The sequence below is a fragment of the Lynx canadensis genome, chromosome A3, assembly GCF_007474595.2.
Source record: "Lynx canadensis isolate LIC74 chromosome A3, mLynCan4.pri.v2, whole genome shotgun sequence".
NCBI classification, from domain to species: Eukaryota; Metazoa; Chordata; class Mammalia; order Carnivora; family Felidae; genus Lynx; species Lynx canadensis.
This window is the reverse complement of record NC_044305.1, coordinates 126,392,690-126,415,004: the sequence shown is the minus strand read 5'-3', so window position 1 is coordinate 126,415,004 and position 22,315 is coordinate 126,392,690. Positions and strand designations below refer to the sequence as shown.

The 22,315-nt window shown below is 42.3% G+C and overlaps 1 protein-coding gene across 1 annotated transcript in view; it reads left to right on the top strand.

Annotated features, from left to right (window-relative positions):
• The window catches only part of KCNS3 (potassium voltage-gated channel modifier subfamily S member 3), a 38,772-nt gene that overhangs the window by 12,439 nt on the left and 4,018 nt on the right, over positions 1–22,315 (top strand). The window contains exon 2 of the mRNA XM_030311603.1: positions 11,586–11,777. The gene's annotated coding sequence lies outside the window, so the exon portion shown is untranslated. The remainder of the gene's footprint in view (positions 1–11,585; positions 11,778–22,315) is intronic.

Below are 22,315 nucleotides of genomic sequence, written 5' to 3'. Positions count from 1 at the left end.
TTCGTCATCCCACACTTATTTGGGGAGATAAGACAGAAGTACAGTTAGTTTTAAGGACATGAGCCTCGTGTGTAAAGACAGCCAGCAGAGCACCACCAAGAGGAGCAAAGTGTGAGCAGCTTCCCCAACACGGGCCTCCCCAGGAAAGCTGGGCTCGGGCACTGGGCTCGCTGTCTCTCCTGTGTGCTTAACACTTCTGAACCTCATCCAGAATGGCGGATCATAATAATGCCAGCCTTTCTGGGTTGGTTTGGGGATTAAAGAAGTTCGTCTACTCATTCATTGTTTCTTGCTAGGCATTAAGGATGCAAAGGTTAAGAAAAAATAGGCCCTGCCTTTGTGGGGCTCCCAGTGCTGTGGTGGAGGCTTCTGGGAAATTGTTCTACTCCAGGTTAGCAAGTTAAATACTCAATGGAGGCAGGCAATGGCAGAGGGGGCCAGTGGCTGGTTTTAGGGTAGAGAGAGATCTGGGGTCAGGGCTCGGTTCTGGAGAATATGATAGAGAATATGAGTCTTGAGGGGCATTCTGAGCAGATAGATAAGTAAGAAGTCGGGGGTACTTTTGGAGAATTTCAGGAAATTCTTTGTAGTCCTAGAGTTGAGTTGGGTTGTGGAATGTGAGGATAATGGATGAGGAAACATAATGACAGCTAACGTTTGATTGAGCATTTACTATGTACTAAGCACAGACAGCTTTATTTTTATTATCTCATTTTTAAATATTTTCTTTCTTTTTTAAATGTTTATTTTTGAGAGAGAGAGAGAAAGAGAGAGCATGTACACATGCATGAGTGGGGAAGGGGGAGAGAGACAGGGAGACAGAGAATCCAAAGCAGGCTCCATGCTGTCAGCACAAAGCCCGATGTGGGGCTCAAGCCCATGAACCGTGAGATCATGACCTGAGCTGAAGTCGGATCCTCAATCAACTGAGCGACCCAGGTGCCCTTATTCTCATTTTAAAACTTCATGATGGCTCTATGTGGTGTGTGATACTTAGTATCCATGTTTTACAAATGAAAAAACAGAGGCTCAGAGAACTTCAGTGATTTGCTCAAGGTCGCACAGCTAGTGCTGTTGAAGCTGGGATTCAGACTCAAGCAGTCTGGATCCAGAGTTTATTCTGAAGGGCAAGGGAGCTATCGGAGGGCTTTAAGCCTGCACATTTTAGAAGGTAGTGTGAACTTGAGATGGATAAAAAGGTAGGGGATGGGGGGAGGTCTAAGGCAGGGAAGATACTTAGAAGTGTATTGTAATAAACCATGGAAAAATACTGAGTGTCTGAATTAAAGCAGAGGCGGGAGGGACAAGGAAAGGAAAGGAATTTGAGAAATGTTGGGGAATAGAGGATGAAGGGAAGTGTGGACATGTTTATTTTAAGGTCCCAATGGGACATTCAAATGGACACGTCCAGTAAGCAGTTACAAGAGTTTGAAATGTAGTGGGGAGATCCGGGTTGGAGATAATGAAATTCCCAGGGAGAGGAGTAGAGGGATACGAGGAGCCCCTGGGGCTGCAGTGACCCAGATCTGAGGCCTGCAGATTGTATCCGGCTACAGATTTGTTTGATTTGGCTCACAGCAGTAAAACATTAAAACCAATAGTTGCCAACATTTAGAAAATTGGGAAAGTTCACATAAAAACAAGATTTGTGGGTGTTCTTGGCAAACTGGGCAATCCGACCACCTGATGTGCACAAACAAGGGACAGCAGTCCCCTTTCAGCAGGGCCGGTGCTCTGCAGCTTGTCGCCGTGGCCGGATGTCCTCTTTTTTTTTTCATTTCAGGCACCTGGTCCCTGCAGGTATTTTATTTTGTGACCCCAGATTTAAGGTTTGGGAAGGTGAAGCTGGTGTGCCACAGGAAGCCAAGAATGATTGGTCAGACAAGTGGCACCAGTGAACTGGGAGGGGCCGTAAGGTGGCTGGGAGGTGGGAAGTGGACAGTGACACATGCCTTGGACATGTAGGTCTGGTGCAGAAGTCATCCTGAGGTGCCCTCAGCAAAAACACTTCGTGGAGTGTCAGGGCAAGAATTGCACAAGAGGAAGGAAGGGTGAGTGTAAACGATGATTTTAAGAAGCTGTGTTGTGAAGGGCAGTTGGGGTTGGGAGAGTTTTATTTTTCAGTATGTGAGTGAGTCGAGCATATAAGGATGTATGTGATATAAAATAGTACTTTCTCTGTCCTCGACTCACAGTTTGGAACTACAAGGAATCCAGGCTTTGCTTTGGGGGTTCTTACTGAAACAGAGTGCTCCAGGGTGTGGAACGGAATGAGGTGCTTTGCATGTCTGTGAAGGCTGCCCTGCCAGCCGCAGATCTTCCCAGGCTACCTGCATTTTTGCTAGTCTGAGTAACAGTGCCTTAAAAGGGACCCCTGTGCGTTTCAGCAGAGCTGGCTAAGTTGAGCAGTGTCCATGTGGTGACTTGCATTTACTCATGTGTTTGTATGCTGTCCATTTCCTCCTACCGTTTGCCAGGTGGAATCTGTGTGATGGTCTTATCAAGTAGCATCACTTCTATGGCAGCTTGGGTTCACGGGCCTTTTATTGGTTGTATGCCATGTGCCAATTTTCCCATTTACTTTTTTGTATTTGTTTTATGATATGACTTGATCTGATAACCTATTGTGTGTGTGTGTGTGTGTGTGTGTGTGTGTGTGAACTTGTCTATCTCGCCTTTGATGAAAAGCCTTTTTATTAAGGAAGAAAATGCATCTCCTTCTGCAGTGGCTGATAAATCAGCTGCCTTTCTTCTGTGGTGACCACAACTTCAGAAACACATTTGCTGTGATTTTTCTTTTCTCCCAATAGCACAGTAGACAGACAGACTTTAAAATTCGACATAGGATAGAAGCAGCCAGTAGCCAAGCTATGTGACAAATGCTAACTAATGAATTCAACAAATCATTTTTAAGAACCTACTGTGTGTCAGACGAGGTTATAGGCACTTGGGCTATGGTGGTATTTAAGACATAAAAAGTCCTGCTTGCACTGAGCTCATATCTGAGTGGGGGGAATAAATAATAAATATGATTAAAAAAACAGAGTATATGTCTTTAAGTCTATTTTAGGGAGTGATAAATGCTAAGGAGAAAAAATATAACAAGGAGTGGGGGGATAGGAGTTTCGTTGAGGGGTATTTTAGGTAGGGTAACTGAGGAAGGGCTCATTTGGAAGGTATTTGAGTCCAGGCCTGAAGAGAGTGGGGAAGCCATACAATCCCCTGTGGATAGAGCATTCCAGGGACAGAGATCAACCAGTGCAAAGGCCCTGAGGCAGGAATGATTAAAGAATAGCATGGACACCAATACGCCAAGGGGAATGAAAGAGAGAAAGGAGAAGGAGGTGAAATCAGATAAATAAAATGGAGGAAGGGAGCTTTTGCTCTGAGCAAGATGGAAGTCACTGAAGAGTTGAACACAGGAGTACATGGTGTGATGTACATTTTAACAGGATCTCTAGCTAATGGAGTCTTAATCCTTTTTGTGCCAGGGACCCCTTTGGCAGTCTGGGAGCCTAGGGACCACTTTTCAGAACAGTGCTTTCAGATACAAAAAATAAGAGCCACAGACTATAAAGGAACCCAACTGTATGGAAATGCATACAGTTACCAAAACAGTTAAACCACCTTATGATTTAGTGATATGTGTGCTTCTTTATCAGCTCCTTAAGGATGACCTAGCAGTTGGTCTGTTACTACTGAGATTTCAAAGAAACAATGAACTTATGTGATTATTTTCTGAGGCCTGCAACAATTCTGCTATGATACAGGATTATCTGGAATTTCTAGTGGGGTGAAGTCACTGGTACTGCTCTTATTGCCCTGGGCCACTGCCTGCATTTTTAAGGGGGGGATTCCTAACTTCAGTGAAAAATCAAGATTTTTTGCCACCTCCTGTCTAAATCCAAGGACCTCTTGAATTCTCCCTACCGACCCCTGCTTTCCTGCTCTGTTAAGTGGAGGTGCAAAAGAGAAGTGGGTGAATTCATGGAATGTTGCCCACGTTTCTGGCCTGATCAGTCTGTGCTTCCATAGACACTACTGGGGTTTACTCTTTGCCACCTTTGATCGCTGCAGTTCCCGGTGGATTGCTGTACCCAACACCAGCCTCTAATTTTTGAGATGTTCTGGGAACAACGATAACTCCAAGAGGTGTTTTTGTTTTTGTTTTTGTTTTTGTTTTTGTTTTTGTTTTTGTTTTGTATGTCTCCCTGACTGGTTCCTTGTGGCTAAATAGTTCAGGAGACCTGAGTTATGGTCCCTGTTTCAGCAGATTTTCTGTATGGCCACCTGTAATCCTTTCTCCTTTCCTAAAGGATATCACTCACCTTGGTGATTCCTGGCTCACAAAGGTGTGGGTAGTGCAGGTAGAGTTCTTTATATTCTATATGAATAGCTCTAGGTCATAGGGCTCCATTAGCCAGACTCGACTATTTTCTGCTCTCTGTACGTAACACAAGCTTTCCAGTCCCGCGGCTTTGCGTATGTTCCTTCCTCTCCTTGGAGAACGACCTTTTTACACTTACTTGTCTCCTTTACTTGTTTATGTCTGACCCCACTCTCAAGGCTCAGCTCAAATGCCACCCATTCCTGTCATTCTCCCTACTTCCCGATCCCAGAGGGACCCATTACCTTCTCTGAATTTCCATGGAACCTTCTTGGTACCTCTCTTCAGGGTACCTGACATCTCCCGCCTGTACTGCACTTATTTATTTACCTACATACCCTCCTATAACCGCTTCTAAGCAACTCTAAGCTCTGAGGGCAAGAGTCATGTTGTCCTTTGATTTCTGTAGTCCCTGGGACAGTGCCGGCCACAAAGCAGACGTGGATCTACGGCAGAAGCTTATGATTCTCACAAGGAGTCCATTGGCCGAGGGTCCCACCTCTGCCAAGTCTGTACGTTCACTTGATGTCCACCCCCCTTCCTTTCTCCAAGTCCTGACTAAGCCTACTTTCAATTGTTTATTTTCCAAATAGAAATGACTGTTTACACAAGTGTTTCTTAATGCTTGCAAAGAAAGTCACACAGTGTTGAGAGGTACGGAGTAGAAAGCAAAAATCACCCTGAATTCTATCACCCAGAGAGAATGCATTTAACATTTTAGTGTATATTCTTATAGATTATTTTTTTTCACTTTGTAAAGTTAGACATATTTTATAAGGATCAGATCATGCCATATATTGTATTATGATTATTTTTCTCTTTTTTACTTAGCATAGTTTGATGATTTTCTCATGAATCTAGAGGTAGTAGAGCATTGATTGCAGTTAACAGGATGGCTTTAGAGTGTTATTGCTCAGATTCAAACCATGAGGCTATCACTTAGCTGTTGACCCTGGAGAGTTAGTTAATTTCTCTATCTACCAGTTTCTCCATCTGTAAAATGAATCCAATAAAAATACTACCTGTTCAAGTGTCGTGAGGATTAAATGGTTCAGACGTGCAAACACTCAGAGGTATTGAGACACCTGATTCAGTATACGGGACCTCCTTCCATTATTATGATTTTGGTGTTTTTAATGGCCACAGACTGTTGCATTACATGGCTACCTCCTAATCTGACTATTTCCCTGTTGATGGACGTTTAGCTTGCCTTCGAATTTTTACGCTTATGAGTAACCACTGATGCAGTGAACATCCTTGGATACCCATCCTTGCACACTTGTCTAATTCATTCCCTCAGGATACATTCTCAGAGGTGGAACCACAGCTTTGTAATACACATTGCTACAGTGTCCTCCAGAAGGTTTCCGTTTACCTGTTCCCAATCACAATTATCCTGGCATGCTATGTTTCTCCCTCTCTACGCTACAGAACTGCTTGCTTTGAGTTGCTCTTTTTATCACTGTGTTAGTGCAGACACTTGATGCATCAGCCATTGAAAACATGGGGACGAATGAGACAGAGCACAGGGCCTAAAGCCCCTGGGTGGGCTGATTTGCCTGCCTGTTACCTGGCTGCAGCCTGAGCCCCAGATTTCAGCCAGTCATGCTTTAGGGGGCATCTGCAAGTGGGGGTGTCCGGTGGAATAGTGGCAGCCATATGGGCCACTCAGGGTGGTCCCAGAGCCCTGTTAACACATGGGGATGACCTTGCTGCGATCAGTGACCATGAGATTTCTCTCCCTCTTTTGAAGTGCACACCCTTCCACGGGGCTTTTCCTTACTCTCCGTTCTGAAGATTGCCTTTGGAGGTGACTCAGTGACTCAGCAGCAGCCTGCCGTCTCCCTCTGTTCCCCAGGGAGGGTTGTCTAGGAACATAAAACCCGAGAAGAGGAAAGTGGTATTTAGTTACCCGTGGTTCAAGCCTTAGGGATTTCTGGAGATGGTATTGCATTTGCTCATTCTGGATGGCCAAGAAAATATCATTTATATTAACTTTTCAAGTACAATTTAGAGCCTTTGCTTTGGAAGGCACTTACTGGTTTCCTCCCTGAAGACCAGAACTTGTATAATTTTATTTTCATTATTATTTTTTATAAATTTATTTTTTAATCCCTGAATGTATTAGACCCTGAGAAGTTTTCACTTTCTTCTTGGGACACAGCAAATTTTTTAAAAAGTGTTTGTTAATTCAAGGATTTCTCATATTAATGTATATCTATCTTGAAATTTGATAATTTGGAAAAACTAAGTAAGTCAGGGATATTCTTAGTAATCTGCTGTCTGAATCAACTGGAAAGTGTTGTATTATTCTGACTTCTTTGGATTATAGGATTTAAATATAACTACAATTTTTCTGGGACACTAAATCTGATTTCAGACTGATTGTGATATCTTAATTTTATTTAAGCAAAACCCCAGACCACAACTCTCATTAGCTAATCAAGATAGGAGTAGCATCAAATTTCACCTTTTGTTATTATTCCTATTATTTCATTACTCTTAGATTTTATTGAAAATTAGTCTGTGATTGATAAAATAGTGGTGAGACTATAAAACTAACATGTATTTGCACTTTTCCTGGAACATTGATGAGTTTCCAAGATTGGAGCTTTGGTCAGGAGTGGGTTTGGTCAGGGGCACCTGGATGGTTCCATTGGTTCAGCTTCTGACTTTGGCTCAGGTCATGATCTCACTGTTCGTGAGTTTGCGCCCTGCGTTGGGCTCTCTGTTGTCAGCATAGAGCCTGCTTTGAACTGCCTGCACCCTTCTGTCTCTGCCTCTCCTGTGCTTGATCTCTGTCTTTCTCTCTCTCTCAAAAATAAATAAACATTTAAAAAAACAAAGGAGTGGGTCTGGTCAGCGGGAGGACACGTACCCGCGAAGAGCTGTAGTAAGCCATCTTTCCAACTATATTAATGCATTGTGCTGTGTGTCAGTTCTGCCCCCCAAAATGTTAGCAAATATCATATAGATTTTCAGAGAAAATCACTAACCTTTACTCCAGACTCCAATTGCCCAAAGCACGCTTCGAGTTTCAACAAAAGGTTAACCCTCCTTTTATCTTTGCTCACTTGCAAAGTTTCGCTTGTCTGACACCAGAAATGCCATGACTGAATTCTAAAAGAACAAGTGTCTGGGGGAATATCCCTGGCCCCTGTCAGCAAAGTATTAGTACCATCTGCCATCCTGAGCTTTCTGAACTCCCAGCTTCCAGACAGGTGTCTGAGGTCTCCTTAGAGCAGGGGTTCACAACTGGGGATGGTTTTGCTCTCTGGGGGACATTTGACAATTTTGCTTGTCACGACCTTAGGGGAAAGTGAGATGTGCTCCTGGTGTCTAGTGGGTAGAGGCCAAGGATTCTGCTAAATATCATAAAGTGCATGACACAGCCCCCCACAGGAGGGTTACCTGGCCTCAAAATGTCAGTAGCGTTGAGGGTGAATAAACTCTGTAGAAGTTTGCAAGGTCAGGATGTCTCCAGGGAAGCTGGCTGGCTGTCAGGATGGTGCTTGATGGTGCTCTTTACCTGGTGACCTTATCACAGGTCAAGGTCAAGCTCTCTCTCAGCCCGGCAACTTCAGAAACTCACTTTCAGAGTACCAGACGCTAGCAGATTGGCTCTCATAGGAACTCACAGAAAACTGAGTGAATAAACCTCTTCCCACCTTATTACGTTCCGCTAATAAATAAAACCAGCGGATAGAGTGGACACGGTTGTTGGCAGCATAGCTCATAGGCTCTCCGTTGGCAAGGTGCCTGGGAACTGAAATTGCCAGGAGGTGCCTCAGGGAGCCTAGAATCTGAAAAGGCGAGGGTTTGGGGTATCTAATGATAGCTGAAACTCTAGGTCTAGACACTTAAAAATCCATGCGAGATGTGCCCATGCGAGATGTGCCCTGGAATGTGCAACATCTTCAGGATTACACCTCTAGAAAGTGCTGGGATGGCTCTCGGCAACCAACTTTGATCTCTCACACTTTCCTCCTCTGCTTCCCTTGCTGACCAACTGCCTTTCCTTATCCATATTGATTCTTTTAATTAATTTACTCTTTAGTCTCATTGCCGTGGGGGAGAGGAATTGGCTCAATAAAAATGTGTCAACCACCGTTGTGTAACAGGGATAATTAATACGAAGACTGATATTTTAACACTGTCCTTAACTGGAGGCTTCTCAACTAGTGGGTAGCACGGAGGCGACAATATTTCAGAAGAACGTGAGCAGGGCAGTAACAGGTACACTCAGGATTCTGTGCAAGTCCGTAAGACACAGACCTATGCAGCAGTGACACTTGGAATGTCTGCTTTTATCTCTCAGGCACTGATTTTATAGTTTAGTTTGAGTCTTAAGAGAAGGGCATAGGGAGCTATTATTACCCCTGTGCACTGTCTGCTTGTCCATGTGATTTTCCTCGTTTTGTTCCAAGACTGGATGTCAGCTCTCTGGATGATGGAAGAGTTGATCTTCACTTTTTCCCTCTACATAATGGAGAAAGTCATTTTGTATATTTCTGAGTGCTGTGGTCAACCCACTAGGAAATCTAGGTGAGCTGGAGGGTCTATCCACAAGGATGCTGGAGAGGATCTCCCTTTTTACTGCAAAGAGAGTTCTACAGAGGCGAGCAATGCCTGAGCGAGCTTGATGTGTTTTGCCCCAATCCTGCTGAATCACTCAGCAAAGTCAGAAATCTGCTTCAGTGCTAAGTCACAAACAATACTCTCTTCTTTTGAACCGTTAGGCTCTGACAGAGGTGGTAGGAACATGGAGGATAGAACCATTTGGTGGGGCTGTTAAGCAGGAAGGGGAGAATGTGTTGGGCGCACACATTTTTCTTTCCCAAATTCTGCTGGTTTGGGCTATGTTTTACCCACTTCTCCCAGTCCTTCACTTTCCCTGACCACTGGATGTGGATCTCGATTTTCTGTGCTGATTGACGTCAGGAAGACTTACCTGAGTTTGAATCCTGGCTCTGGCATTTGGACAAATAGCTTCTCTGAGCCTCGATGTCCTACCTATAAAAGGGGAGTCACAACAATTAACACTTACGGTGGTTAAAGTGATACGTGTGTGAAACTCCTGGGAGGTTCCTGGCATGTTGTACTGGACTCAGAAAGTGCTGGTTATCATTTTACAAGGGAAAGGTCACCCTTAGAATGTGCATGCCCTAGGAGGAGAGTGAATTGGCATAAATTCACACTGAGAGGTATTGACTGGTATATCTTTTCCAAAAATCCAGTTTTGTTTTTTGTTTTTGTTTTCGTTTTTTTGACAGGAGTCATAGTGATGGGAAATGAAGCAGAACACTAGAATTCTGAGTTTGGGTAGGGAAAGAGAAAAGGCAGCCCGGGACGTTAGTAATTTATCAGACATTGATGGAGGGCCCCACTAGGTACCAGTTTCTGTAAAAAAGATACACTTGGCTCACCTCACAGTCTGTCCCTGGGCCAGCCCTTCTGTGATGAGCCAATGCTCAGCAATGCTTGGGGTTTCTTAGAAGTGCTGTTAATTTTTTCTCTTCAGTAATTAATATACTCACATCAAAGCGGCTTGCAGTTAATTAATTATCTCCCAGCCAGATTAATCTTACCTTCCCTTAAAATGTGCTACATTTGGAAAGGCATCTGGTAGGCAAAGGAAAGACTGTATGTGTGTGCTGTACCCTTTAAAAAAGGGAGAGCAGCATTTCTGCATTTTAGTGGAACACAAATATCTGAGGTTGACCCAATGATGTGTTGCTGGGGGGCCATAGAAGAAGAGGAGGAGGAGGAAGAGGAGGAGGAGGAGGAGGAGGAGGAGGAGGAGGAAGAGGAGGAGGAGGAGGAGGAGAAGGACAGATTTTAGCTCCTGAATTGATATTATTTATCCCTGTTGAAATTTCTCTACCTCTTTGCTAAGAGTCCCATCTCAGAAATTCCCTTTGGGTAGAGCTGCATTTTTTTTTTTCTGGGTCTTTCCTTGTTATCTTTATTAGAGGTGAAAACACACCAAAGTGTTGCTCTGGCCATTGTTGGGACCGGTGTGTTCCTGCTTTGCTCCCTCACCATTGCCCCCTTGATGTTGGTGGGATGCCATTACTTGTTTATTACATTTGGTTCTGGGCCTGGGAGCTCCTGGGGGGTGGGGAGGAGGGGCAGCCACTGCATCTCGTTTGTAATCCCAATGCCTAGGATAATTCCAGGCCGATCTTAAACTATAATGAATGCTTGTTTGATGACTGACGTAGCTAGAGGCACTTCGTTCATTTTCTTTCTGAAGCTGGGAATCAATCTTTTCTTCTTCCTCCCCACCTCGCCTCTGTGCCCCCCCGCCTCCGCGCCCCCGCCCCCCCCCCCCCCCACCCCCGCGTAGCACATACCATTGATCTGAAAACATGAAAATCAATGGATGGATGCTTAGATCCTAGTATAAATCTATGGGAATGTATCAACATGAGGCACAGCTTACCTTGTTGGGAACTGGACATTTTTGTGGTTTCTTTAATTTATTCAGAGAGAGAAATGTAAATTTGTCCTTTTGTTTTGATACAAATTTACCCCCCCCCCCCCACGCACATGCACACACATACACACATGCACACACACGTTTTAACTGGAGGACTCTGATCTAGCTTGTGTAGTCCTTTCTTATCTGTGAAATACAACAATGGACAAATAAAGCAAAATCGAATTTGGCCAGTCTTTGAAATTGATTTCAAATTAGAGCAGCACTGTTAATTCTATTAGGGCAGTCACACTCAGAACTGGGTCTCTGAAATGGATTAAAATGTATTCATTTAGAGGCTTATAAGTATATCCTTGATGAATTAGCTAGGGAAATAATGCTCCCGGAAGAAATTATGTGTGGGAGGTGAATGACCGCAGCCCTGTCTCTAGTGCCTCGTGTTATCTTTGGAGGTTTTATTGGCTTTGGGGTCTGTGGAGAGTCCCAAGTGTCCACTACAGTCAAGATCTGAGAGTCTGTGAGCCTGAGAGCAATTGTGAGTCTGGTCCTGGGACTATGATGCCTCTCTATCCATGTGTGCAGTGGGAGTGATGATGGTTCCGTGGTGGGGAGAAGACCACCCACTTCCTAAGATGAGATGGGCCTCTAAGATATGGGTCTAATCAGTAAAACACCCAGATTGCTGAGTTTGAGATAGAACATGTTGGGTGTGTTTCTTCCTTGGAGCCAAAACTTGACCTGTGGTTTCTTCGGCAGGTGAGAGTGATTTCCCAGTGATTGCTTTGGCCCTTACAACCAGAGAACAGGATTCTTCCCTCCTTTTTGGCCACTAAATGCCTGCGCACACCACACATTCCTGCGAGGGAAGAAGGGCGGAGCTTCTTGGATGATGATGGACATTCCACTGGACAGGATGAGGGCAGAGAGTGTGACATCAACACCACAAAGGTAAGAGCTTCCACTGATCTTCTTCTCTGGCCCCCTTACTTATCAAAGGGAGGGCAGAATGAGCCTTACAATGTAGTGACAGAAATGAAGGTCAGACACCGGGGAGACTATTCTGACTCAAATTCACCGGCAGTTGGGGCACGTGACTGAAGGAGGAAAGGAGAGAGCCAGCCTGGGAGGAAATAGGTTGGATTCTTTTGGGGGATGCACGAAGGCAGCTCTGGAAGAATCCGTAGCCCATATTGCCCATCTCCCCTTTTGACATTGATAGTTCAGACATGAGGAAGTAGCACTAGTATTATTGAGATAAAATTCCATTTGTGTCCATTTAAGTCAGTCTGGCTTAAAATGGACTGTGGAGTTGGGTTGGTAAGTCTGGGTCAGGCTGCAGATTGGGGGCTTATCAGAAGTAGCTGGCATGGAGACACATTTTGTGTGAGCCGCATAACGTTAGGAACATGTTGGATCAAGTCTAATAAAACTTGAGCTATCCCTCATAAAAATCAGGATTTCTGGGTTCTCCTGGATCACCAGCCCTCTGCTTCCACAAAGGACAATGGACAACAATGTCCTGGAGACTTCACCACAGTCCCAACCAGCCCACTTTATTTGTTGAACTTACTTGTTTGGCCGCTGGAAGCATTTCATTTCACCTTGTCTGGTCTAGATCATTCTGCTAGCTCTTGGATGAAAACAGTGATAGCCTTTTAATTCTTCCAGATAAAAGAGTATCTTTCACTAGACCATGGGCAGAAATTAGCATAAACGGCTGAGACTGTAGAGGTGGCAATACATGATTCCTTCCATGGAAGAGCTTAGGGTCTAGTGACAGCCATGGTCAGGTCTGTGGTGGTGAGGAGAGCTGTGAAAACATTATACTGTCTTGTGGTGGATGCTAAAATAATAGTGCCCTGCGGGCTGTTGTAAGGTGAGGGGATGAGGAAGTGGGTGGAGGGGAGCTATTAATTTGGCTCAGGTGTGTTCAGATTCTCCAGAACTCCCTCCCCTGGACTCCAGAACTTCACCAGTACAACCACTAGTGTGTGGGTTCCTCCACATAATGTGACTGTTGATAGGCTCCTGTCTTGTTGTCCGTCCACATTTTTCCTAGTCCACGTTGAAAATCTTTCGTCTGTGATTCTTTGCTTTTTACAAATAGGACAGATTTCTGGCCACTTGTCTCATTAAATCACTCAGTCTTCTGAGCAGCCTCTGCTTGGAGATGAGCTGTATGAGTTACAGGATCCCTGGAGAGGAGCAGCCACACTAACTAGAGGTCCAGATGGAATGAATACAGTTCTAAGAGGACTGTTCCAGGTGGAGGGAGCTGCCTCGCTTCCAGAAAGCTCTTTGAAATATCATGTATTCTATATACTGGCTCTGGGCATGACCTTCTAGATGTCTCAGAAGTAGCTATTTGTTTTTCAGAATTGCACTATTTTACTGGTTCTAACAACACTGAGTCACGAGGACCTAAAGCAAGGAACCCTAGCATTTCCATTCCCAAATCCACATAGGGTGGGCTATGCAATGCCACTGATATTTGACCATGCCCACTTATCTTCTCTGGCCCATTATCTATTACCGATGTTCTTTTCCTTACATGTTACCCACACCAGTACACAGGGAGCTTGCTGGAAGAGAAGATCAACGAAGGTCAGCGAAGGTGCCTGGGGAGAATACCTCCATTCATGGGTGTGGATTGACTTTAGATTTCTAGTTCTGTTTACATCTGCTTGGTTTTATTTGGAATATTCTCACATGCCATGGGCAGAAATATGAGTTAGCAGGACCTAACCTTTTAAAAAACATTAGTGATTTTTAGGGCTTCTGGGTGGCTCAGTCTTTCAAGCATCCGATTCTTGATTTTGGCTCAGGTCATGATCTCATGGTACGTGAGTTCAAGCCCCACATTGGGCTCTGTGCTGAAAGTTCGGAGCCTGCTTGGGATTCTGTCTTCTCCTCACTCTCTGCCCCTCCCCTGCTCTCTCTCTCTCTCAAAATAAAAAAAAAAAAAAACATTTAAAAAAATTAGTGATTTTTCTTTTATATTTAGTGGGATAAAATGCAGCTCTTAAAAGAATGTTCCAAAAAGATGGCAGTATTAATTCTGAAAAATGCCCTATTTGCTTTAATTTGATAGGAGGATTTAACGTAGATTTTGGACAAGTGGGAGGGCAGAAGGAATCTAGGTTTTTCTTTACATTTGTGGGATTGATTGAAAAAAGTGGTTCTGCCCCATAAAAATACCGACTTGTGTTTGTTATGCTTTTGTTATTTTTCCGAGCAAAGCAAGAGCATTATCAAAGCCACTCATGCACTTGTGTGCACGTGTATTTGTCAACCTTGAAAAGACTCTGTTCCGAGAGTATTTTTTAAGTGAGTTTGAGAGCATAAAGCAAAAAGAGAGGGAAGTGGACTAAGAAGAGGTGAGTAAGAGGTTAATGGCTTTGAAAAGCCTTTTACAGGGTGCCACTTGGAGAGAAGATCAATGCAGGTTTTCTTTTAAGCTTCAGTGGATATCTTGGATTTTTGACATCTTTTTCTTTCTTTTTAATCCTGTAAACACCGAGAGGCACAAGGTAGCCAAATACAGTAGATAGTGTTCTCACCATGAGTAATTTGGGTTAGTAGTAGGCAGGGGGAGCGATACAGAAGCCAATGATCTTCTTGAGAAAGAGGACAAAAATAGCAGTTGATTTTTCAGCTTTGCAGCCAAATGCCTTTTGTGTTCCCAGATGTGCCTGATTGGAGACTCCATGTATCCTCGGTATGCTTATACCCAATCCCCCAGTAAGGAGTATAGCATTCTTTAATGAGGATGATAAAAAACTGTGAATTTAAAAGTCAGCCAGTCCCTCCTGCCTCCCACTTAAATTTAAATACTCATGTTTGAGGCATAGTGGAAAGAGTCTGCCACACAAAAGCTGGATAATGTTGACCAAACTCTGCATCTCAGGTGTCCCTATTTGCAACGTGGGGTATAAGATCTACCACTAAGGACTGTTAGAGAATTCAAGGAGGTTCTTCATTCATTCCATGGCGCTTCCTCATTCCCTCCTAGTGCCCGGGTACTGCATGAGTTGCTGGGAATTCAAGGGTAACCAATAGTGTGTGTGAAAGCACTTACTACACAGTACATGGCCCAAAAAGGTGCGTGGTAAATTTTTCTTGAAACATTTTTGATGGAGAATTTTAACATGTACCAAAATAGGGAGAATACTACATTGAACTCCTGTACCCATCACACAACTGCAACAATGATCAATCCATGGCCATATCTTGTATGAGTAAGATACACCTCCCCCACCCCCCACCCCCCACCCCCCACCCCTCCCGACTCTGTCACTCCCCATGGATTATTTTGAAATGAATCTCAAATGTATAATTTTATCCATAAAATTTTAATATATACTTTCAAAAGATAAGGGTTCTTTTAAAAAGCATACTTACAATACCATCAGCACATTGAGAAATTAACAATCATTCTTTTATATGATCACGTATCTAGCCGGTACTCCAACGTCCCTGTTTTTCATATTTTTTTAAGCATTTGGCCTGTTAAAATCGGGAGTCATACAAAGCCCACACATTGGATCTGTTTGATATGTCGCTTATCTGGTCTGTGCCGTTTGTCTGTACAGTTTCCCACAGTCTGGATTTCGCTGTGTCACTCACTGCACATGTTCCCCTGAAATCTCCATGTGATTTCAAGTGGCAGATCTAGACTCTCAATAAAATTCAGGCCTGATTTGTTGTTGTTGCTGTTGTTGAAATACTGCAGAATTGTGTATCATGAGGCACATGTGTATCATGAGGCACATTGTGTCTTGTTTCTTTCTGTTACTTCGGGCTTGATCAGTGAGCTCAGGTATTGCCATTCTGACGTAGCTGTGGTAAAGTTCCCCACCAGCTTTTTATCTGGGTGTTAGCAACCCAGATCTGTCATTTCATGATGACCTTGTGAAATAGGGAGATTTTAATTCTATCATTCCTTCTCCATTAGATGGAACCGTATTTTAAAGAATAGTTTTATTGAGATATACTTCATTTACGATACAACTTACCTTTTTAAAATACATAATTGGGGTGTTCTTAGTATATTCATAAGGTTGTACAGTCATCTAATTCCAGAACATTTTTATCACCCCCCAAAGAAACACATACCTATTAGTAGTCACACCCTATCTCTCTTCCTCCCAGCCCCTGGCAACCACTAATTTGCTTTCTGTCTCTATGGGTTTGCTTACTCTGGATATTTCATATAAATGGAATCGTACAATATGTGGCCTGTTTTGGTCTAGCTTCTTTCATTAGAATAATGTTTTCAAAACATTATTATCTACAGCGAAATATGTTGTTGTATCAGTAATTCATTCCTTTTTATGGCCAAATAATATTCCATTGAATGGATAGACCATTTTGTTTATCCATTCATCAATTAATGGATATGGACTTTTGGGTAGTTTTCCCTCTTTGGCTATTATCAGTAATGCTGCTATGAGCATTAGTGTATATGTTTTTTTTGTACATATATTTTCAGTTCCTTTATAAATATACTTAGGAGTGGAATTGTTGGATCATATGGTAATTCTATGTTTAACTTTTTCAGAAATGGGCTAAACTCTTTTCCAAAATGGCTGCACCATTTTACATTACCCTTTGTAATGCATGAGGGTTCCAGTTTCTCCACATCCTCACTAACACTTGCATTATGCTAAAATGCTTATATTATTATTACTTTTTGATTTTAGCCATCCTAGTAGTGTCAAGTGTTATCTCGTGTTTTTAATTGGCATTTCACTAATGAAGATTGATTTTCTGTCTTTTCACGGACATTTTGGCCATTTGTGTATCTTCAGAGAAATGTCTATTGAAGAAATCCTTTGCCCATTTGAAAGTAAGTTATATGGCTTTTTATTATTGAGTTGTAAGAGCTCTTTATTCTGGATACTAGATCGTTATTGATAATTTATTTGCGAATATTTTTTCACATCATGTGGGTTGTCTTTTCATTTTCTTGATTCTTGTCCTTTGACTTGATAGTGTCCTTTGAAACACAAAATTTTTACTTTTGAAGTCACTTTATCTATTTTTCCTCTTATTTTATTATGCTTTTGGTGTCATAGCTAAGAAGTCACTTTAATCCAAGCTCACAAAGATTTATGCTTGTATTTTCTTATGAGCGTTTTGTAGTTTTGGCACCTATATTTAGGTTTCTGATCCACTGATTCATTAACTTTTGTGTATGGTGTGAGGTAGGCATCCAATTTTATTCTTTTGCATGTGGCTGTCCAATTGTCCCAGTGCCACTTATTGAAAAGTCTGTTCTTTCCCCGCTGAATTCTCTTGACATCCTTGTTGAAAATCAGTTGAGGGGCGCCTGGGTGGCGCAGTCGGTTGAGCGTCCGACTTCAGCCAGGTCACGATCTCGCGGTCCGTGAGTTCGAGCCCCGCGTCGGGCTCTGGGCTGATGGCTCAGAGCCTGGAGCCTGTTTCCGATGCTGTGTCTCCCTCTCTCTCTGCCCCTCCCCCGTTCATGCTCTGTCTCTCTCTGTCCCAAAAATAAATAAACGTTGAAAAAAAAAAAAAAAAAAAGAATATTATATTAAAAAAAAAAAAAAAAAAATCAGTTGACAGTAGATATGGACGTATTTCTGGATTCTTAATTCTGCTCTGTTGATCTCCCTCTCTATCCTATGCCAATTCTACCCTGTCTTGATTACTGTAGCTTTGTAGCAATTTTTGAAATCATGAAGTATGAGTTTCCTGACTTTGTTCTTCTTTTTCAAGATTGTTTGACTATTCTGGGTTTCTTGCACTTCCATATGAATTTTAGAATCAGCTTGTCTGTCAATTTCTGAAAAGAAAAGGCAGCTAATATTTTGATGGCAATTGTGTTCAATCTATAGATTAATTTGGGGAGTACTGCTATATGGGGATGTCTGTACATTTATTTTTGTTTAATTTCTTTCAACAATATTTTGTAGTTTGGGCACAAATTTGTACCACTTTTGTTAAATTCATTGCTAAATAATAACTTTGTGATGCTACTATAAATGGAACTGTTTTTTAAATTTCATATTTCTGTTTACTCATTGCTAGTGTACAGAAATACAATGGATTTTTGTATATTGACCTCATATTCTGCAACATTACTGAATTTACTTATTAGTTCTAATACATTTTTTGTGTGTATTCTGTAAGATTTTCTATATACATAATCATGTCATCTACAAATAGAGATAGTATTTTTGGGCTCTATTGCCGGGTACATCTATATTTGTCATTTTTATGTTTTCTTGATCAATTGACTGTTTTATTTTTATATAATGCTCTTTGTCTTTGGTAACAATTTTTGTCTTAAATCTTATTTTGTGTGGTTATCAGTATAGCCACTCCTGCTTTCTTTTGGTTACTGTTTTCATGCTTTTACTTTCAAACTGTGTTTTTCAATCTAAATAAATATTTTCTAGTGTACTATTTTAATTGTTTCTGTTACAATTGTTTTTGAGTTGTTGGAATATTTTTATAAAGAAAAATTTCCCTCTTTAACTACTATATGGTTCTCCTAAGGTATGATTCATGCAGGAAAACAAGATAAATGTTTGGTTTTCTTTTTTGTCTCACATTCCAGAGTAACAAGTTGGTACTTTAGTACCCTTCAAAGGTGACCAATGTATTCTTTCTTTCTTTCTTTCTTAAAAAATATTATTATGAACTCGGGGATTTTAACATACTTGATGTGTTTCAGTCTATTGGAGATTTTTTTCTTTTTGATGCACAAATCTTTGGCCAGTGTGAGTCTCCAGTTGGTCCTGAGTCCCTTTGAATATTCCCTTGTCCTTCACTTCCCTTGTCCTTCTGTTCCTCGCTTTCTCATGTAACAAGATAGTCCAGGCTTATTTTGTGTATTTCTTACCCCAGACCTGGGATTGGCTATTTCTCCAAGAAGCCCTTGTTATTTTAGTGAGAAATTGTATTTTGATGCCTCAATCTGCACAAACTCGAGATGTTCATTGCTCTTGACTTGGTGTCTTCAGTTGGGTTCCCAGGGAAATAGACTAAGACAGAAATTTATGTGCAGAAAGTTTGTTGGGAGGTTCCCTTGGGACAAATACTAGTGGGAATTGAAGGAAGTAGGGTTGGGTAAGGAGAGGCGTTGAACTGGGATGAAGTTGTGACAGAAATCTTAGCTGATCCTATGGGAACTCTGGAACTCGGGTGCCCACCTTGAGAAAAAGGTGCTGGGTCGTTGTAGCTTCCCCATACATAAGCCACTGGATGTGAACTTGCCTGGGGAAAGAGTGTGACCTTGGGCAAGGCAGCTCTCTTTGGCTGAGGGTGATTCCCAAAGAGGGACTTAACTGAGAGCCCTTTAGCTATTAACACTTCCAGCAAGTGTGAGAATGAGTGTTTCAATTCTAAAGGGGAACTGTAAGTGATGCTTCAGAGCGTCCACTGGAGATAGTCATTCTGTTGTAGGTTTTTTCAGTGGAAATAAGATTTTCTTTTAAGAAAAATTAAATTATCAGTCCATAATGATATTTCTAGTTCAGATTTAGGATCATTGGGTTTTTATTTCATTTATTTGATTTTATATTTATATTTCTTTTATTTTGCCCTCAAAATCTTGGGGGATAATGATATTAACATAATCATTTACTTGCTTTAACCTATGTGTATGCATAAAAGTTTCAGAATAATTATACCAACATGAATACTAAAAATACTTTAAGATTTCTATACTATATTTGTCCTATGGTGTATACCACTATGGATGTACAGTCAGATTATTGAAATTAAATTAAATTTAGAAAACCTTGAGGGGCACCTGGGTGGCTCAGTTGGTTGAAGGTCTGACCTGGCTCAGGTCGTGATCTCGCAGTTCGTGATTTTGAGCCCCACATTAGGCTCTCTGCTGTCCGCCTCTCAGCGCAGAGCCTGCTTTGGATCCTCTGCCCCCCTCTTTCTGCCTCTCCCCTGCTTGCACTCTCTCGAAAGTAAATAAACAAATGAAAAAATACCTTGGAATAATTTATCTCTCTGAAGTTACTGACCAACTTGATATACAGTAAGGTTACATTTTTAAGGATTGTCTTTTTTAAATTTGATTTTGTTTCATAATTATGTAAAATATTTACACAGTTCCAAGTCCAGCTTCCAACACTGTGCCCTATATCCTGTTCCCTCTCTCCCCATATAGGGAGGCACTTTTTTCATTTTTGGTTTATCCTTTTGCCATTTCTTTTTCTTTACATAAGCATGTGTGTACATGCGTGTGTGTGTGTTCGTATGTATGTGTATATGCACGTATATGTACGTACACACACATATTTTCCCTTGACTTAAATAATATATCCTAGAAATCACTCCATTGCATATATATATATAGAGAGAGAGAGAGAGACAGAGACAGAGACAGAGAGACAGAGACAGAGAGAGAGGGAGACAGAGAGAGAGACAGAGAGAGAGAGGAGAGGGAGAGAGACCATAGTTTATTTGGCCAATCTTCTATTGATGGCTGTTTGGATTGTTTCCAGTTATGCAAGTGTTTTTAATTTTTGTCTGTTTCTCTTTGGGAGAGATTTCTAGAAGAGAGATTGCTGGGGCAAAGGGTAAATGCCTGTACAGTTTTGCTACATCTTGTCAAATTCCCCTCCAAAAGGGTTCCCCTTCATTTTGCATCGCCCACCTCTCCTCACCCACTTCCCCACAGACTCATGAATAGAGGATGCAGGCCAATTTTTGGATTATAGATCACATGAACATGCATAAAGAAAATGCTTTAATGTATTTTAAGTTTATGTATTTATAAATACACATAAATGTGTATATGTTTACATCTATAAATAAATGTATACATTTACATATATAAATAAATTATAAATGTATAATTTATATTAATCATAAATGTACATAGATATGTGTAAATATACCTTTGATCTGGTGAATGTGTTCTGGGTAGGAGTAAATGAATGGCTGTTAAATAGATGCTGGTCTGAAATAGGAAACTTGGAAATAATGATGTTCAGTATCTGCCTTTCTTTATGTTGCTTTAGATGTGTGAGGCAGAGTGCTGTAGAAAGCCCTGGAATTGGTGTAAGGAACCCCAGCTTGCGCCTGTGTTCTAACCCTTAATAGCTGCGTTATGCCCACTTATCTCTTCTGATCCTGCCTCCTCATTGGCAAAATCCCAGAGTAGTAGTGAGGGACACATGACAGAAGGGATGTTTGTGATTGGCAAGGGACTGTCTGCATGCCAGGGAGCCTAGCTACAGAAGGTAAGGTGAGAACTCTTTCTTCCCTGCCCCCTGCTGGCTGCTGTGGGATGGACACAGCCAAGGAAGACAACCCCGTCCTCTGGCCTCTGTGTCCTGGGACATCTTAGCTTGCCCTCTGAGCTGAAGCATTGGACCTGATCCGGAGATGCTTCCCTTTTCCTCTCTCCCGAAAGCCCCCAACAGGAGCCCCTTCTTTTACGATGTGTGTTGGTTTAATGATCAGACTTTGAGGCATGAGTGGGCCTCACGAAGGGCTCTCTTTCACCAGCACAGAGCGAATGCAAAGCGAGGAGGACAGAATGGGAAGACTGGCATCAAGGGTGATAACAGGGTCCTGTAGAAAAGTGCCCGCAGAATGATCGGGAAGTGGATGACACACCCCCTGAGACCGGCTTATGCACGTGTGTCATGAAGGCAGACCCTGGCATTCTATTGCTGGGGCTTTCCAGAAGAGCCAAAGAGATGAAAAATAAGCCACCCGAAGAAAATGTCCATTAAAGTCTTAGTGCCAGCTTAGCTAAAACTAGGTCCTGGGAACGTTTTACTACTATGCTTGCCGTGAGCACAAGCCTGCTGTTAGAGATCTGAAGTTCCATAAATATTTGGACCAAGCCAGGAGCTCTGATGTAGGCCCTTCAAAGAAGATATCTAACTAAAAATAGAAAGCAGAGGCAGAAGAAAGCCCAAGTATTTTGAAGAGGTCAGCAAATCTATTAAATGGCATGTCAAGCTATGCTGTGGTCTCTGGTTTCATGGGAACACACTCATGGGAGCACATTCGGTTAGTGTCTCGAGAGTGAATGCCCGTGCATACTTTATGACTGTAGGCTTCCTCCTGGGCTGGATGGCAGAAGGCTGGACTTTAAGGCTGTGTTCTCTGGTGCATCCTTTTCAAAGGAGGAGTCGCTTGTCTCACCCACAGCCTTGGCTTTTTTTTTTTTTTTTTTTTTTTTTTTTTTTTTTGGGACAGAGAGAGACAGAGCATGAACGGGGGAGGGGCAGAGAGAGAGGGAGACACAGAATCGGAAACAGGCTCCAGGCTCTGAGCCATCAGCCCAGAGCCTGACGCGGGGCTCGAACTCCCGGACCGCGAGATCGTGACCTGGCTGAAGTCGGACGCTTAACCGACTGCGCCACCCAGGCGCCCCCAGCCTTGGCTTTTCGTAAACACAAGGGGCAAGAAATTCCTTCCTGATCTTTTTGCCTCCTCTAGTAGTGTCCCCGTATCATCCACTTACTGCAGAGTAGAAAACA